The sequence below is a fragment of the Ailuropoda melanoleuca genome, chromosome 1 (assembly GCF_002007445.2).
Source record: "Ailuropoda melanoleuca isolate Jingjing chromosome 1, ASM200744v2, whole genome shotgun sequence".
Classification (NCBI taxonomy): Eukaryota; Metazoa; Chordata; class Mammalia; order Carnivora; family Ursidae; genus Ailuropoda; species Ailuropoda melanoleuca.
In genome coordinates, this window is record NC_048218.1 from 104456972 (window position 1) to 104473362 (window position 16391).

The 16391-nt window shown below is 42.2% G+C and overlaps 1 protein-coding gene across 8 annotated transcripts in view; it reads left to right on the forward strand.

Annotated features, from left to right (window-relative positions):
- The first annotated feature begins 6989 nt into the window (after positions 1-6989).
- Positions 6990-16391, forward strand: part of PLCH1 (phospholipase C eta 1) — a 209147-nt gene continuing 199745 nt past the window's right edge. For 7 of the 8 annotated variants that reach the window (XM_034664133.1, XM_034664151.1, XM_034664156.1 and 4 more), the window contains exon 1: positions 6990-7223. The gene's annotated coding sequence lies outside the window, so the exon portion shown is untranslated. Of the gene's footprint in view, positions 7347-16391 lie in introns of all 8 variants that reach the window. The other variant, XM_034664135.1, reaches the window with a different exon arrangement.

The following is a 16391-nucleotide window of genomic DNA, read 5'->3' on the forward strand; positions in this document are numbered from 1 at the left end:
CTTGTCAAATTTGAAAATGATACTTATTTTGGGCAAACCACTAGATACATATTTAGCATAAATATTTAAACAAATGAAACAAAAGCTAACATATGGTTTTTAAAATGCAGTTTTCCTTTTACTATGTTTGTGTGGACAAACCTAAACATTTGTCTTCTGGTTAAAAAGAAAAACAGGTGTTAGGAATAAGAGAGGGCATACCCCATTAGGATTCCAAGTAGTGCAGAACTAGGAGAATTTTCCTTATGGTGTAAATTGCTTACCACCTCCTCAGCTTTCAAAGCTTTAGAAATTGCTTTCTGGGGGCGCCTGGGTGGCACAGCGGTTAAGCGTCTGCCTTCGGCTCAGGGCGTGATCCCGGCGTTACGGGATCGAGCCCCACATCAGGCTCTTCTGCTATGAGCCTGCTTCTTCCTCTCCCACTCCCCCTGCTTGTGTTCCCTCTCTCGCTGGCTGTCTCTATCTCTGTCGAATAAATAAATAAAATCTTTAAAAAAAAAAAAAAGAAATTGCTTTCTGGCTTACCAGTTTCTTCATTTTCTGTTCACAATACAATTTGCTCTTTTGCGTAAACTTTTGTTCAATGTCTGTAATGATGATTGCTGTATTAGATGGCTGATCCTCAGTTGGCTAGATTATGAAGACACATTTTTCTCTTAGTTATATTATGGGATTCTGCAGGAATTTTTAATAGTACAATATATTCCATAGTGAAAATATGTAATCCCAAAGTTTCAATACTATTTCCTGGGCCCAAGAAAGTACTTCAGTTATGTCGGTCCTGCCCAGCAGGCTCTGACCATCTTGAAAGTTGTAGATACTGGCTCTGTGGGAGGTCTTTCTGGAAACAAAACTCACAAAGCTGAGTTGTGAAGCTCTTAGAAGGAAGGAAAGGGAGCTCTGTTCCCTGACACTATTGTTGCTTCTAAAATACTTTATTCCCTGCCCCCCAACCACCAGGAGAATACAAAGAAACAAGTTGGAGAAAAATAGAAAACGGAATAAGTTCACTTTAATTAGCATGCTCTCTGACTTTTAAAAAGTACTCATCCTGGGGTGCCTGGCTAGCTCTTTGGGAAGAGTGTGGGACTCTTGATCTGGTTGTGAGTGTGAGCCCCACTTTAGATATAGAGATTACTAAAAAAATTTTTTAAAAAGTATTCACTTAAGAAAAAAGTATTCATTCTGTGGTGGGAACTGAACATCTTTTAAGAAGTATGACTGGGGTACAAGAAAATCTTAGTTGAATTGAAGACTTCACCTAGGTACAATTCTATTTTGTCTTCACCCAGCATTGACAGGCTGGATTATTTTGCCAAGGTATTAAAGTAGGGAACCTGGAGTTCAGAATTCCAATATCTAGTCCAAGCTCTTGTCTGCTTGACAAACAATTTAACCTGTATCTCCTTATTGTAAGGTGAAAAGTGCATTTATTTGTAATATATATATTTTACAATTTTTATTTTTAAGTAATCTCTAGACCCAATGTGGGGCTTGAACCCACAACCCTGAGATCAAGACCCACATGTTGCACTGAAGGAGCTGGCCAGGCGCCCTGCTTATAATATTTTTGATATTTCCATATAGAGAGGGAAAACAGTAATACATGCTTGTTCTAGAAAAAATATGAATAGCCCATTTAAAAATGGAGCAGTTTGGGGCACCTGGGTGGCTCAATCAGTTAAGTGGCCAACTTCTGATTTTGGCTCAGGTCATGGCCTTGGGGTCCTGGGATTGAGCCTCATGTTGGGCTCCCTGCTTGACAGGGAGTCTGCTTCAGGATTCTCTCTTTCCCTCGGCCCCTCCTCCCCACTCGCTCTTGTGCTCTCTCTCTAAAATAAATAAATCAATCTTCAAATAAAAAAAAATGGAGGGGTACTTGGGTGGCTCAGTTGTTAGGCATCTGCCTTTGACTCAAGTCATGACCCCAGGGTCCTGGGATCGAGCCCCACATTGGGCTCCCTGCCCGGTGGGGAGCCTGCTTCTCCCTCTCCCTTTGTCTCTGCCTGCTGCTCTGCCGTCTCTCTCTGTCAAATAAATAAATAAAATCTTTAAAAATAAATAAATAAATAAATAAATAAAATGGAGCCCTTAAAAATATTATTGTCTATTGGCAAAGGTTTAGCCTTAACTTTTTTTTCCTCTGTAGGCCAAATACATTTCAACATATAGACTTTGCTAGCCTTTAAAAGCTTTAAATAGGTTGCCAATAATAATGTAATTTATTTACTCAGTAATCTCTACGCCTAATGTGGTGCTCGAACTCACAACCCCAAGATCAAGAGTTGCATGCTCCACCAACTGAGACAGCCAGGCACCCCCCAAAAAATAACTGACATTTCTGAGAGCTCATTTTGTGCTAGGAATTTTGCTAAGACTATGTAGTAGTCTTATTTAATTTAGTTATTTTATAGGCATGCATTCCTTCCATGAACCAAGATCCCAGCACTGCAAAAATGTGTTAATTTATGAAAACTAAGTATTTCAGGGATACCCGGGTTGCTCAGTTGATCAGGCATCTGCCTTCGGCTCGGGTCGTGATCCCAGCATCCTGGGATAGAGTCCCACATTGGGCTCCTTGCTTACTGGGGAGCCTGCTTCTCCCTCTGCCTGCCGCTCCCCCTGCTTGTGGTCTCTCTCTCTGACAAATAAATAAAATCTTTAGAAAAGAAGAAGAAACTATTTCAGTGAATTCCTCACATTCCTGAATAGGTAAAGGATTATCAAAATATTAATACTTGTTGAAACAGGTGACCAATACTTAGGGCTTCATTATGCTATTTTACGTTTGTTTGCACATGAAAATTTCCGTGATAAAACGTGAAAAACACAAATAAGAAGCAACTCTTCCCAAGATCAGCTGTCCTGCTTATGTTCCTTTCTCTCTGTTCTCAGCTTAGCATGACAGTTGCCTACATATGGGGATGAATGTTTCTCCAGCTGGGGAGGGAAAGATTGTGGCATTTATACTGCGACAGCCCCCTGCCCCATTCTTCCTAATGGACACGGGAAATTTATTTTCTCATTTTTTAAAAAATCTCTGTCATATACACAGGAATCTATACAAAGGTGTTAATGGCTTTCTTTGGTGGCAGGTTTGGGAGAGGGCAGGGTTGGGGAGCTTTGCTCTTTTTATCTACCAGAATCCATTCCTTCCCTCATTTGGGAAGAGCAGTTTCCTTTCTATGGGGGCCAAATCCTCCCTAACTCCTCATAGTTCTGCTGGGGCTGCTACTCAAAGTAGCCCACCTCTTGGGTATAGGCTGGGTGTATAATCAGAGACTGACTATGCACAGAACTCTACTTCTTGTGTTGACCACGTTAATTGACCTAGGGATGGACACATGACCTGAACCAGGTCAGTTAGGATCCTTTCCTACAATCTTATTTACAGATGGTAAAAGAAGAAAAAGGGGGGGGGGCTTTCTTTCCCCTTCAATCACTAGCTGAGGTCATGGAGCTGTCCCTGGTGATGCTTTCTCCACCCACCAGCCTATAGAAGCAGCGCATATATAATAGGAAGGAATAAGGTTAAAACATAGGAAAAAGCAAGGAGAGAGAGTAGGATCAAAAGTGAGAATAAATGTGGGAAAGAAATGTATGACTCTGAATGCCTGGATCCAGTTATTCCTGAAGCCTTTATCCTTTCCTCTGTTGTAAGGTGGGAGTCAGTACACTGGCTACTTTCTTCGAGTTAGTTTGAGTTGGGGTTTTGTTATTTGTATCTAAAAGTAAGGCCATAAAGACCGCCACTGTTCTCTTCAGGAGTACTATCTGAATTCCAGCTAAGAATTACCATCTCTTTAAAAAAAAAAAAAAAAAAAAGAATTACCATCTCTCATTGTGTCTGGTACATGGGAAGTACTCAAGAAATATGTGTTAGGAGAGATATAACTCAACCTGGATAATTCCTAAGCTCTTTGGTTATTGTGACTTTTTGGTGCCTTGATGAAAATAGAGATAATATTCATCTCCTTCACTTTCTTGCTTTCTAGATGTAACTTGAAGATTATTGCTGATTAAATTCGAGTATCTTAAATATGGCTATTTTTGCAACTGAAAGCACCATTTTTGCACAGCTAGAAAAATTGACTTTCAACACGGATTCCTAGTGCAGTTTTCTAAGAGAAACTTTATGATGTGCAGAGCAGCGGGCCCACCTCAAAGCACATCAATCATCTTACCAGCTATCAGGCACCTTTTACAGGATTTTCTGTGATCCTGGTGTCAGTGCACATTCTGTATCAAGGCAGAGGTGATATGTGGAAATCTGGCAGCTATTTAGAAGGGAGGCCAGGCAGTGCTGTGCCAGTATAATTAATGAGAGTCATCGCTCTGGAAGCCAGAGGAGAGTGGGGGTGGGGAAGGATGTCTTTCACCAGTAAATGGCATTTAAGAAAAATCGGTGCTTTCATAGCCCTTTTACTGCACAGAGGAGGTTAAGTCAAAGGACTGCTGTAAAGGGCTTTCCGTAACTCGCTGCGCAGATGGAGGTCCCCGAAGCAAGGAAGATTCAACCCCAGACTTTTCAGCAGGGCTTATTTCAACCTTGAATTGAGCTACTAGCAGGAGTCCCTAAATCCTCACAGAAAGATTGTAGTTTAGGTGACCAAGAGACCATTCAAAGAAGGTACTACTATACAGGACTTCTGTTTTGCCTGCCCAAAGAAGTGTTAATCTAGGTCCCATTTTTTTCCAATTCCCTTGTATGCAGTGAAGGAAGGGGTATTATTTGTTTTGTTTTTCTATTGACTATTTGGTAACCATGGAAGGGTTTGTGTAACCTAGAGAGGCTGTTTACTACCCACTGTCTAATCCCTTTGTTATCATTCCCTCTGATTGTCACAAGCAGGGAAAAATAGTTCTGTTTGGCTTCTAAACACTTAGCAATCTAACAATATTTTCTTGGTTTTAGTTAGTGATTTTTCTCTGATTAATGGTGTTAAAAAAAAAAAAGCCCAGAGAGAAGAACTACCTTAAGATTTATGGATCTATCCATATGTCCTAAACACTTAAGACCATGATTAAGTATGATTCACACGAAGGGAGGGAGAAGGGCCAGGAGGTGGGGTTTTAGCTGTTATCTGTAATGCTTTATTTAAAAAAGAAGGGATAGGAAGCAGGAGTATAATATGCCTTGATTTTGGTAGGTTTGAAATATTGCATAGCGAAAAAATTTTGAAGTTCATACAATTATGGAAATCGATTAAAACTTTCAAAATAAAGACTGCATAACAAACAAGCGCTCTTGTTGCGAACTTTGTGTCCAAGCTTATTTTAACACGCGCGTCTGTGGTTTTTCAGGTCTACGACAGACAAACACAGGAGGTTTGGAGTGGGTAACTTCCGTGGTTGTGTGAGGGGTTGTCTTAGTGTGTGTGTGTCTCTCTTTTATTCTTTTTGGCCTTCCTATTCACCATGGAGATTACCAGCAAAACAAAGCTCTAAAAAACATGTTTGTATGCAAAGCAGGAAGCAATTTGGGGGTAAAAGAGTAGTTACCTGTTTAATTTCTTATAAATGGAGGATTTTTGTACAGGTATTTAAAAAAAAATTAGGGAGCTTTCTTTCTTTGGAGCCAAAGGACCTTATATATCTTTTCCCAAACTGAATTTTTCCTGGTACCCTGGCATGAAGAAATTCAAGTGACTATTCTGATGGCTTTTCCTTTTTTTTTTTTTTTTTTTTGAGAGTCCAGCATTGCTTTCAGGATAAAGTTTCTTCTTGCCCATGGTGCTTTGCTGTGACATTGTAATTGCCTCTGTTGAATTGAATAATACAAATGGGTTGTTTCTATGGTATCGGCTAAGTGGGATGAAAAGGTGAAACCCTAGATCTTGCGCTGAGAGGTCACGGTGCTACCACCCCCCACACTAACTGTCCGTCAAAGCGGACAGGCAGCCCTGCCCCGCTCTCCTAGCTCGAGCACTCATTTGTAACTTCCTGAGCAAATTCACGCGTGAAAAAGAAAATGACTTTAGTTTATGTTGTCACTAAGCCCAGAAAATCCCTGCCAACCCTATGCTGCCAGCTTTTCTAGGACCTTCTTATTGGTGGAGAATTTCGAACTGAAGGTGAGCGAGGAGCAGAGTCTCGAAGTCCCTCCCAGCCAGGCTTTGAACTAACAATAGGGCAGGTTGAATGAAGGCTGATAAATGCAAATCCTGGAATCTTGAGACCGGATCACACGGTGGCTGCCCAGGCCAGCGGTCGTCAGCCTTCCAGCTGCCGCACCAACCTGGTCAATCACCATGTCTGTGCACTCGGATTTCATCTTTTCCTCACTATTTGAGTGCCTACTGTGTGCAAGCTTTCCTCCCCCGTGGCTGTGCTCTTACTCACCGCAGGTTGGCTGCTGGAGTCTGCCAGCCATTACATTAATTTGATTGAATAATTGACCCGTTAACATGTAAGAGAAGCATCTGGAAGAAGAGACGGGGGAGGTGGGGATAAGAGTGTCACCTCCACTCCCTCTTCCTCGGTCTTAGCTGCACTTCACTTAGGGCAGATCTCCTTGGTTATATCAGCGTAATAAGTGCTATTTTCTTAGCATGGTAGGAGAAGGTGACGTAAGACGGGCGGTTCGCGATTTTCTTTAAGGTGTGGTTCTGACACTTTTTTTGACTTTAGTGCCAGCTGTAAACGGTTCCCATCTCTCTGCTCTCTCACTTCCAACTTCGTTTCTCCAAACTCCTTTATCCTACAACCAACGAGGCTCTTGAGAACACAGCCCAAAACTGAGTATCAAGGAGCCGCCCCTGGTTTGGGAAGCTTTGAAACCTACGGGGGAGAAAAGACGACTTTATTCTCTGGCTTTTGCCTGCCAGAGAGCCTCGGAAGGGCGCGTGGGTCCCGGGGTCCTACCCCTGGCGGGCTGGGGCCCTTGGAGGCGGTGGGAGCTCCAGTCCACTTTCTCCAGCTCCAGTTCCTGATTTCCTCGGGAGCTGCGGGGCTGGGAGGGAGGGGGCTCCTGTGCGAGCGTAAGGATTTGAATGAGAAAGCAGGTTGTGGCGGCGGCGCCCCGCTCTTCCCTGCGCTTCTTGGGGGCTTCAGCTGGCTGTGAGGGAGAAGTGCGCTTCTGGGGGGCTTTTCTGTCCCTCGACAGGATTTTCGACTTGGGAGTCACAGGGGCCGACAACTCATCACCCCAGCACTTTGGAGGTTGCTCCTGTGCCAAGGACTCCCAGGAATCCTTCAACTGCTAAACGCTCAAAGTTGAGCAGGTCAGTGCTTTGGGGGGGAACTAGGCGGAACAAGAGGACTGGTAGACCAGACCAGGTGTGCAGAAGAGCAGGTGGCCCGAGTTCCTCCTCCAGTCCCGGTCGGGACGCGCTCTTTAGGACTGTGTGAGTATTGTTGTGCGTGGGAATCCCCCAGACCCTCTGCGCGGAGAACCGGACCCCCGCTGGTCTTGTGGGGGGGGGGAGTCTCGTCATTCAGAAGATGTGGGTAGCGTGTGCCTGCACCAGAATTGAATTCTCGAGTCGCCCGTGGTGGTGAGTGGGGTTTCGCCCGTTGGAGGGTGAAGCTTTGCTGCGGGATGCTTCACCCACACGCGGGGTCCCAGGAACCTGTCTCTGACCTCCCGACAGCTCCGAGAGAGCAGGTCCACGTTTCCCGGCAAGGGGAGCGCGGTGTCCATTACACTTGGGGAGTCTCACGGCTCTTCCTGCGCTCAGTGACCCCACTCAGGACCTTCTCCGGGAAGACCGGGTACGCTCAGCGCCAGGAGGATTTACTCCATTACCCTTTCCTGGAATAAACAAGAGCACCAGAGCGACGCCGCGCGGGGCGGTGGGGGCAAGTCCCGGCCGCGCGGCGACGCTCCCTGCGCCTGCGCGGGGTTCCCATGGCGACGGCGCCGCGAGTCCGAGATGCCACCCGGCTCGCCCTTAAGCCCAGTCCCCTGTTGAGCGTTGCTGGCCCCCTCTCTCTCCTCCTCCTTTTCTTTGTTGTTTGTAACTCGGGATGAGTTTATGATCTCATTTTTACGTTAGCAGTTCAGCATTAAAACAATAACCAACTAAACAAATAGAAGACTGTCCTCCCCCCCCCCCACCCCGACCCTTTCGCCTTACCATTTTGATCTTCTTAGACGGCAGAAAATGGTGCGAAATTGCTTATTGGGGCAGTAACTGAGACTTTACCCACACTGAATAAAATATATGTCCTTGGAGGTGAGATATTTTAAAAAACATTCAGGTGCTTGCTCTTGAGCAATGAGGTTTACAGACTTGTGCCTCCTTTATGCAAGTGGCGAGTGGGATGTGTGCAAACCCGAGCACCTGAGTCCTCCTTATGGCCTGTTTATGAAAAGAGATGAGCTCCCAAATGGACCAAAGTAAGTGCCAATGAAAAGAAACAAAGGCTTTCCCAGAACGGGTGATTGTTTTTCCAGTTGCCCCTCAGTTTTGGTCACTTCTGGGGTTAATCTTCTGCAGGGAATGTTTCAAGAAGCCTTGATGGGAACCAGTCAGATTTCTCAAGCCTCCTGGTACACGTGTCATTTTCCTTTTCTTGAACTTGTGAGTCTTGACAGCTCTGTCCCTTTTAAGAAATCCCATTTGTTTACACTCAGGTTAGCGTTTGGCAAGGGTACACATCTTAAGGGTTATGTAGAACGAGCTGCATCTTGTGCTCATTTTTCTAAGGCCGCATCAATATTTGACAGCAGGATTAATATGCCTAGGTGCTATTAGATAAACAGTGGTTAATATCAGCATAACTAATAAAGTGTAAAATGGAGTTACTCTTTCTGGAATTAAGTGTGGCGTGAAAATACCTTGGATGAAATACGGGGGCTACCTCTTGCTGTACCCTACTTTCAAACAATTTGCCTTCAAGAATGGCACGTGTTTATGAGTGGTAGAAGTTTTCAGACAATATCCTTCCACCATCACGCAAATGAAGTCAACGTAATATTACTTTTCAAACGATTAGCATAACATGCTGTTAAAGTTATCTCTGCCATCCTGTTCATTATAAATGCCTAAACATGATGCAGTCCATCTAGTTCAAGTGTTAAAAAATGTCCAATTGAGTTTTTCCCCCTTTTCTCATAATTAAAAAAATAGAAAAACTCTTAATTTTCAGGTTCAGATACTTTGTGACCCTATTTGGCGGTTTGTAACTGGCTCCAATTCCCTAATTCTCAGTGACATGTGTTTCTGCTGGTTCCAGGAGGTAAACTGCAGTTTAGCAGATCACGGGATAATGAGATTGCGAGTGCTTGGGGGGAAGGCTGGGGAAAGGCGATGGGAAGGAGACAAAGGGAGGGAAGGTTGATGGGCAGAGCCAGGATTTATAGCTGCACCAGATTCTGCATAAAAGCTGTAAACGTCCTTGCTTCTGTCTTCAAGATACATTTTCTTACATCGTCAGTATCAATTAAACTTATTTTTAGAATCAGTCTTCTAAATAATTAGGATAGAATTATAAAAATAGAATATTATAATGGTGCTTTATGTTAGTATGCCATAATGTAATAAACTGGGAAAACTCTTAGTTAAATGTTTTCTATGTAATGTATTCATTTAGTCCACAAACATTTATTGAAAACTATATATAAGGCGGGATAAACCAATCCAGAGTCCTGCCTTCAATAAACTTAGAGTTGAATTCTGAAATAATTCTAATGCTGTTTCAGGTTTTCAGAGTAGATACAGCACCCCTAAGGGGAACACTTGATTTAGTGTTGAGCAATCATACATCTAGATTCAGAAACAAATGCTTAAACTTTGATTTAAAAAATATCCTGAACACTGTTTTTGAGTGTTTTAGATAAAAAATATAGACGGTAAGAAGCATTGTGTGCGCCTTTTTTTTCTTTTAACATTTTTGTGGTACAGACTGGGCCCTACAACTTGCTGTCTTCACAACTGCAGCACTGAGTTTGGGAGGAACAGAAAGCCCTGTAATTCTCAGGTTTCTTAGATGAAGATAAGGTGAGTGATTCAGTAGCTTTGTTCTGGCTCCCTGTTTCGTGACATCATAAACCTCCCGCAGCTCCTTCTAAGAACAGTGTTGGTCTGTACGCATGAAGGATCATGACTATTATTTCCCTGGGGGAAAAAAAAGAGAGATGTAAAATTATGATAGAAGGATGAAAGGAATACGATAGGGCATTTGTACATTGTAACTTTTGAGTTGGCATAATTCTAGGCATTTTTAGTGAGTTTAGACTCTTCTGAAATCCGTAAGAGCTCTGACACCTCCCCTGGCATAATATTGACCAAGGTTGACAACGTCTTCCCGTCTCGTAGAACACAGAATGTTAGGGAGGCAGGAGTCTCCTTTTTTCCCACCACCTCATGGGTTTAACAACAATTATCAGCTCAGAGAATCTTGCTGAAGAGCATCCCCATTTGGTTATTGCTCTTTGTCTAGGAAAATCAGACTCAGCTGCGAAGTGTGGACCAAGCGGTGCAGAACTCATTACTTTGAACAATGCCTCCTCGGCCTGGGAAGCGTGTTTTCTCTCCTCGCTCGTAGGGGCTTATTCCAGGCTGGCTTTGCTCACAAGGAAAATCATTTAGACACAGTTCAGTGGACACTCACTCACATCTCTTTGACACCCGTGACCATTTTTGTTTAAGGAGAAATCGAGGACTGCTGTGGGAGGGTGTGCCGAATTAGAAGTGCATTTTAAGAAGCCCGTGAAGAAGTTTACACAGCTTTGTCTTATTATCATCAGGCTCTCTGTCTCCTGTGCTTCAAAGCAGAAGAGGACAGGATGGGTGCAGAGGGGACAATGCAGAGAACTTTTATAGCAAAGTTAAGAACATTCTCACCAACTGCATTTTGGATGCACTAAGCTAAGCACCTGTGCCTCATTATAGTCATAAAATTACAGAGCCATGTTTCTGATTTCTAACAATCCTGCTGTTGCCGGGAAATCAAGGACAGACTCCTATGAAATCCTTGCTCTACACTTGAAATTACTATAGCTGCAGAGATAAAATGGTCAACAGCAATGTCATATGACTTAACCTAATTTCATTGAGTGGAATTGATAGTGGGCACCTTCGGAGTATATATTTGGTTATATATATGTGTGTATCTTTTACAAATACATGGTTTGCATGTATGCAAACCTTTTTTCACTTAGTATCTATTTTGGCCTGAGGAATTCTGGCATCATTATGATCTAATATAATGGGGAACAGTTTTTCTGGTTTTTTATTTAGTAAATATCTAAAGGAGTTCTGGAAGAAAAGGAGAAAATGAACATTAATATGTTCTAACCACATGCCTAGACATTTACTGTATGTTTCTCTCTCTTTTTTAAAATTTTATTTATTTGTCAGGGAGAGAGAGAGAGAGTGCACACAAACGGGGAGTGGCAGGCAGAGGGAGAGGGAGAAGCAGTCTCCGCCCTGAGCAGGGAGCCCGATGTGGGACTTGATCCCAGGACCCTGGGATCATGACCTGAGCCAAAGGCGGGCGCTTAACCAACTGAGCCACCCAGGCGCCCCTGTATGTCCCTTTAAAGCCCACAATAATCGAGAGGCAGGAATTATCTCATGTCACTGACGAGGCTCACAGAAGTTTGTTTCTTAGCCCAATATCTAAGCCATCATGGAACAGACTTGGAATTTGAGGTCTCTCTGTCTAGATGTTCTATCATATCATGTTTCCACTCAGGAAACAAAGACTAAATTTACAAAAAATACGGAGTTAGTTTTCTTTTCAGATTCACAATTCTATCCAAGGTACAGATAGCTAGAAATGTTTCTGATCAGCTTTTTGGTGAGTGGAGAAGCTGCATTTACTATGTGGAGTTTAGAAGGTTATAAATTTAGGCCTGGTTCCAGAAAAACAGTCAAGACTTTGTTTATAAACTGTGTTGGCTATTTGTTTAGAAGTGAGTGGTGTTTAGGTTCTCTTCTGCAGAGGCTTTTCCACATCAAAGTGGCCCACTTATTTATCACTTCTGGATTGTTGTCACATTGCGGTGGGTCTGAGAGGATTGATTTTAATGCGTGTTTCCTGGCATCCCAAGACTTAGACATTGGCTTTATTGTATATAACCTTTGTCCACCTATTTTCTTGCAATAGTATTCAGAGACTTATGCTGGAGTGAACCAAAGGGTGTCTTCCTGTAATGCTTTTCAAATTAGAGATCAGAATTATCCTGGATAGTTGCTGAAAATTTCTAAACTTAAGCTGGAGTTTTGGTGTTCCCAACACAGCTTTGCTTTGTTGGGAATGAAACTGGATTGTACTGGGCTGGCTTCGGATTTGTATTTTTTTTTTTTTTTAAAGATTTTATTTATTTATTTGACAGAGAGAGAGAGCCAGCGAGAGAGAACACAAGCAGGGGGAGTAGGAGAGGAAGAAGCAGGCTCCCAGCGGCAGAGCCTGATACGGGGCTTGATCCCAGAACACTGGGATCATGCCCTGAGCCGAAGGCAGACGCTTGACTGCGCCACCCAGGCGCCCCGGATTTGTAGTATTTTTGAGCTGGTTTATCCATGCAGAAACTAAAGCTTAGGAATGTCCACACTTACATGGCTGAGCTGGGACTTGAACCTTGACATTGCCAAAAGACATCTGGTCTAATGCTCTTAGTAGCAAACCATGCTTTAAAATCACACCTGTCTCCTGGGCCTTCTTTACTCCCTGATGCTAGCGGGAAAGAGAAGCTTGAGGGTTTCAGAAAATGGATGCTGGACCCCACTTTGGAAATCACTCTTGGCTTCAGGTACCACACAGGACCCTGGAGGGCTCCCTGGGTTTCCCTCTTCTTGAGTCTCCGTGGCTTACCCTGCTAGCAGCCTCTTTTCTCTGCGGCTGGCTCTTCTGTACTTCACAAGAGACTTACACAATTGTCCCGCCGTTCAGGTGTCAATGAATTATCGATTGCCACCAAAAGGCAGAAGGATCTAGTTTAGCGGGGTATGTGTGGGTTACTGATTAACTGATCGGAGGCAATCCTGGTTTCTTTTCATCTGCCTTCACTTCCTTGTTGCTAATCTACAAGAACCAAACATTCAAATTCAGCTTCCTACTTCCCTCTTCTCTCCCTTTTCAATTTCATGGAGGACGCCTCTGGACCGTGGAACAGGTCTCCACGGGGTGTTAATGTTACCGCTGCAAAACGACCCTGGGTGGGAACTTTGAAGATCTATACAGTTTTTTTTTCAGGAATCAGAATCTTGGACCAGAAATTCAGTGAGTTGATTTGTCGTGTAATTGTATGCAATTTAGTTCTCTAGATCTTTTTTTTTTATTCCAAACAACTCTTTCTTAACTTTGAGTGCTATGGGAGATATTGAAAAGAAACTTATCATTTTAAAAGAGATTTCTTTATAGGAAAGAGTAATGTGTTTATATAAGGAATTACAATTATGTAAAGATCCCTTGATTTTTATTTCAGTTTAAAGACTTGGTTCTATACAACCATTTGTGTAAAAGAGAAGAAAAGGGAAGGTTGAGGAAAAAAAAGGGAGAGTTTCCTCGTATGCATATAGAATATCTCTGGAAGAATATATGAGAAACTAATAATGTCGGTTGCTGGGAGACAGATATGACGTAAACTATTATTGTACACCCTTTTGAATTTTGAAACTTAAACTTACTAAAAGTAAAAAAAAGAACCTTGGGTTTCAATAATAATGAAATAAATAAGTAATCACATCCTGACTCCCAAGTGGCAGAAGTAAGAGACTGGGAAGAAATTTTAAAGAAAAGCAATTTTCTTACTATCTTTTTTTTTAATTAGCATATGGTGTTATATTAGCTTCAGGCGTACAATGTAGTAATTCAACGATTCTATACATTACTCAGTGCTCATACAACGAGTGTGCTCTATATCCCCTTCACCTGTTTCACCCACCCCCCCACCTACTTCCCTTCTGGTAACCACTAGTTTATTCTCTTAAGAGTGTTTTTTAGTTTGTCTTTTTTTCTTTTCTTTGTTGTTTGTTTTATTTTTTAAATTCTACATATGAGTGAAATCATATGGTATTTGTGTTTCTTTGACTTTTTTCACTTAGCATTATACCCTGTAGATCCATCCATGTTGTTGCAAATGGCAAGATTCATTCTTCTTTATGGCTGAGTAATATTCCATTGTGTGTACAGATACCCCATCTTCTCTATCCATTCATCTCCTGATGGACACTTGGGCTGCTTCCATAATTTGGCTATTGTAAATAATGTTGCAATAAACATAGGGGTGCATATATATTTTCAAATTTGTGTTTTCATGTTCTTTGTGTAAATACCCAGTAGTGGAATTACTGGACCATATGGTAATTCTGTTTGTAATTTTTTGAGGAACCTCCATACTGTTTTCCACAGTGGCTATGCCAGTTTGCATTTCCACCAGCAGTATACAAGAGTTCCTTTTTCTCTACATCCTTCTCGACACTTGTTTCTTAGTTTTTGATTTTAGCCATTCTGACAGGTGTGAGGTGGTATCTTGTGGTTTTGATTTGTATTCTTTCTTACTATCTTTTGAAGTTTCACCAAAGTTTACATTTAGTAATTTTTTTTTTTTTAAAGATTTTATTTATTTATTCGACAGAGATAGAGACAGCCAGCGAGAGAGGGAACACAAGCAGGGGGAGTGGGAGAGGAAGAAGCAGGCTCATAGCAGAGGAGCCCGATGTGGCTCGATCCCATAACGCCGGGATCACGCCCTGAGCCGAAGGCAGACGCTTAACCGCTGTGTCACCCAGGCGCCCCAACATTTAGTAATTTTTAAAAGCAGTTTTCCTTAAGCTCTTTTGGATTTCAGTAATAGGGCTGGGGAAGTTTTTTGATTTTTTTTTTCTTGTAGTATTCTTCCTTCTCATAAAACATCACCTCTTGGCTACAGCCAGACTCAGTGGGCCAGTGGGACTCAGATGTGTCCCATTCTTGAGCAACTAAACCTATCTTCTGCTGGCACTGTGTTTATGGAGCAAAGGCTAGAACTCCACCCTCCACACTCTGCCCCATTATTTTCTCCCGTAGAGAAATCCCTGCAATGTGATTATTTTTTATTTTCCTGAGCAGTGTCTGAATGTGAATGTCAGAGGGATCTTTTCTTCTCAAATTGAAAAAGAAAAAAAAAAAGCTTGTACACAAATGTTTTATTCTGAACCATAGCTTTTTTTTTGTTTGTTTTAAATGGGTTGTGAATTGTGAAGTATTTTTCTGTTTACTGGGTAAGTCATTAAAATACAGTCTTGGAAGCAAATGAACGCAACTGTATACAAACTTCTTTTTCACTTGTCAGAAGAGAGAAATGTGAAATCTATTATTTAGTGTCCAAGTTTCAGTCAAAACCAAAAACTCAAATCAAGACCAGTTCTCAACACATTCTTAAATTTCTCCTCTCAAATTTGGTGAAGTAAAAAATTATATATCTGCCTACAAAATTCTTCCTTTTTTTTTTTTTAAAGTTGACTATTTTTCTTTTCTTTTTCTTTTTTTTAAGTAGGCGCCACGCCCAGCCGTGGAGCCCTAATACAGGGCTTGAACTCATGACCCTGAGATCAAGACCTGAGCTGAGATCGAGTCAGACACCCAACTGACTGAGCCACCCAGGCACCCCCCCCCAAATTCTTCTTCTTTTTCTTTTTAAAGATTTTATCTATTTATTTGTTTTAGAGAGAGGGAGAGAGAGAGGGTGAGTGGGGGGAGGGGCAGAGAGAGAGAATCCCAAGTAGACTTACCGTTGAGCCCAGAGCGCCTTGATCTCATGACCCTGGGATCATGATCTGAGCCAAAATCAAGAGTCGGCTGCTTAACCGTTTGAGCCAACCAGGTGCCCCCCCCCCCGCAAAATTCTCTTTGCTATGTTACTTTTTATTTGTTAGAAAAGAATGACTGAATAGATCATATGTTCTCATGCTTAACAATTTAAAAAACTTAAAAGGGCATTTAATGAAAATTCTCTCTCACGTCTGTCTCTCAGCCAACCAGCTGTTTCTCTAATAACCAACAGTATTACTCATTTCTTGTGTATTTTTTTTCAAAACAACACATGTGTGTAATTATGTGCATAATATATATAGTAGTCCCTCTTGTCTGCGGTTTTGCTTTCCCCAGCTTCAGTAACTGGGAGCCGTAGATACTCCTATTTGTCAGAAGGTCAGTCGCAGCCTAGCGCTCCGTCACACTGCCCGCGTCACTCACCTCTCTTCATCTCCTCACGTAGGCATTAGTCATCTCACATCATTGCAGTATGAGATATTTTGAGAGATAGACCACATGTATTACATACATAACTTTCATTACAGTGTATTGTCATAATTGTTACACTATGTTATTGTTGTTAGTTTCTTACTGTGCTTAATTTATATATTAAGCTTTATCCTAGGTATGTATAGGGAAAAAAACATTGTCGGTGTAGAGCTCATAGGAGGTATATCCACCATTTTAGGCATCCACTGGGGGTC